We start from the raw sequence: 3,384 nt of genomic DNA, 5'->3' as shown, positions 1-3,384 counted from the left end.
GATACAAAGGAATGTCGATAGCTTCAGAAAATCGGTGGTGGAAGACCTTGTGTATCATTAATAAGACCATTTATTAGCAAACACTGTAGGGTACTGTACTCCGTCACTGTAACGTGAAAAAGCAGCACGCAGTTTAGAGGAATTTAAGTAATTTTACAAATAGATGCAAGCAAAACCAGCCTTTGAGCATTAATCATATGAGCGGACGTGATTTTTTTTTCTTATTATGGTTAACGTGTGTGTTGGAATGTTATCCCAATTTTGCTACTAAGCTCAGTGCCCTCCACACTACTTGTAATTTCAGTAATACTTCGGTTTATGTTGATTTTTAGTTCATCGTGGTCCAGTGGGTAATGCGTGCTAATCGGGTTACCCCGGGACGCGAGTTCAATCCCACCGCACTTCCCCTCCCTCCCCCCCCCCAAAAAAAAAATTATCATAGATACATTGCGACTTCACTCTATTGTATAACAATAATATCACAGATACTATTGTGTCTTCAGTATTATAGTATAACTTAACTGTCTTGAAATATAAAAAGAGTAATAAGCAAATAAAACAAAGGTGACTGCATATTGAAAGCGTTTAATAAAGCAGAGAATGGAAAACACTTGATAAAAGAAGTAATTAACGTACTTGCTTAAAACTATCATAATCAGTACCTGGTTTGTTCCGGCTTTGTGAATGTCGAGGGCTTCAGGTGACCTTGTAATGGGTTGTGTTGTGGGATCGACTTGACACTGTTGATGGCAGAGGTGATCTTCCCCTGGTCCTCGAACCTGACCTGGGCGGCGGCAAGCCCAGACCACATCAACAGGACAAACAAGGCTGGTGGTGGTGCCATCCTGTGAACCAAACAACACCAACAAACAGTCTTTAGGAACCAACAAGGCAAGCTCTACGACAAGAAATCTCAACACTAAGACGTTGTGAACACACACACACACACTAGAGACTCTTCATATAGTTCAGGGCAGCTGGGAAAATGTGAATGTATGTTCAAAACACAAAAAACAAAGGTCTATTTCCGCACCCCCGTCACTCTCCGCAGCCTCGTCCTTGCCACACAACCCCCCGCAAATTTGATACGCTTCCCCCCATCCCCATGACGCAAGAGACATGCTGAGATAACAGGCTGTGGATGGCTGGTGGCTGTGAGAGTGAGTCAGGGATGGCTGCCTGTGTCTGAGGGGGAGTGAAAGTGAGGAAATTTGTGCTCTGTGGTGGATGAGTGTAATAGGCGAGTGAGAAGGAAGGAGACTGAAAATAATATATATATATATATATATATATATATATATATATATATATATATATTAAGAGGGAGAGAGAGAGAGAGAGGGAAAAGAATTTTTGGGTCATTTGAGGATACACAATCAAAAAGTATTCCGATTAATCGTGACAACTGTGCTGTTGTGTTTTCTCGTTAAACTCGTTTTATCCAAACCAATAGTTACAAGGCTGTATACAATTTAGTTTACGGTAAAATATTCAGAAAAGCTTTTGGCCCTTCAAATGTCCCACTGAGTATTTTGTTGATGATAACAGAGATATTAAAGTCAGAATAATTGTCATTGCAACTGAATTTGGTAATCTTAAAACCCGATCAAATGTAAAGTTATTCAACAAGATCTCAGCTTGCATGGATGTGAATTACGGGACCCGCGAAAAAATGCTGACTTTGGTCAGTTTCTTAAGTAAAAAACGTGTTTATGCTGCATCGTAGATGCCCGCACTCGCGCTCACTACACTCTACTGTATGGCCTGATGTCTACACCTACACTTGAACAAAATGATTCACAAACGAATTGTATCATTTTATCTAAAAGAAATCACCCATCCAGCACAAGCTCTTTTTTTCAGACATTTACTTAACACCGAACACTCAAACTTCCCCGAAATATCAACTTGATTGTAAGAAAATTCAACTCAGGAATGGGTAATTTGTTGCAAGTCTGCAAGACAGAATAAGATACCAAATTAGCAGGGAGGCCAGATTTATGTCTAACTGAATACTTGCCATTATTAAGGAATTAGTCACAAACAGATAGCTTTCTCACAAGCAATTGAACCCATGTTGAACAATGACAGTATGTTAATACACTAGGATTTTTTTTTCGTAACATGTTAAATTATGTTGAGTATGTTATTTGTTGTGTTCTGTCTTTTATTATTAATATATCTAATCATGTTTGCTGTGCCTCATATATTGAATAACCTGTCATAATGGGCATTGTTATTGTTATTATACGAAATATATATTGTATATTTATAATGATTCGCTCTAGATTATCATTAATACTTTTCCCTCGTATAAATGTATAATACACTCAAGATTTTGTATACAAAGGCATGACCATTTGTGAGTATAGTTTTAATAACAATTGTAAACTATTGTGGTAACCTTAACAACACTCCCGAGGGCAATAGGCTCGCAGCCTAACACTATAGACCGTCCTCGTAAGATTTACCAACGTCAAGAAACTGTCGAACTAAAGTGCCCTTATCCTAACCTACCAGAGGACCCAAAACGGGACAGTACGTCAATTTCGCGATTTAGGTATAGTATACGTCAAAATGCGACGTTCTATTAGGAGGACATGTTGTAGGAGGACAGGTTGAAGGAGGACAGGTTGTAGGGGGACAGGTTGTAGGAGGATAGGTTGTAGGAGGATAGGTTGTAGGAGAACAGGTTGTAGAAGGACAGGTTGGATCACTAGCAAGCGAGTTCGAAGTCCTCCCGAACAGACGATAGGCTGCCTCAACCGTTCTCCCAGAGAGCTCGAGGAGAGACTAGGCTGTGTGGGTCGTACCTGTCGGCGGCTGTGTTGGTGAAGTAGATGGCGTCACCCTTATATACTCTCGTGGAGTCTGACCTCCATTCTCTTCTGAACTCGTGTGAGCCGCTCTTCTCTCTCTCTCTCTTTCCTACCCTTAACCCTCCCTTCCTTTCCCTTCCTCCCCTTTCCTCCTCATCCCTGCACCACCACATTTGGATATATATGTTCCTGATATATGTAGATGGGCTTCCAGATAATTATTACAACAAACTATAAGACGGTCTAGACAAACTAATAGAATTGTCCAGTATGATTACTAGAGTTTAACTCAAGTAAGTGCAAAGTAATGGGAGATGAATTTCTTCAAGAATCAGGAAGCGAGAAAGAACTGGAGGTTATAAGCCAACATTAAAAAGGATATCCTCCTTGGCATATGCTAAGTTATTCACAGACATATTTTTCCTTATATGGTTGTGAAACAGTTTCCAGTGCTCTTCAATTTTGATTGCTGTGTCATGTTTGTATTGGTTTGCAGCTTTCCTTCTACCTGGTATAGAACACACACACACGTTAGAAAAAAAAATTTCAGTGTCAGAGTAGTTAA

Source organism: Procambarus clarkii, chromosome 16, assembly GCF_040958095.1.
Source record: "Procambarus clarkii isolate CNS0578487 chromosome 16, FALCON_Pclarkii_2.0, whole genome shotgun sequence".
NCBI classification, from domain to species: domain Eukaryota; kingdom Metazoa; phylum Arthropoda; class Malacostraca; order Decapoda; family Cambaridae; genus Procambarus; species Procambarus clarkii.
The sequence above is the reverse complement of the archived record's forward strand: the minus strand, read 5'-3'. Positions refer to the sequence as shown.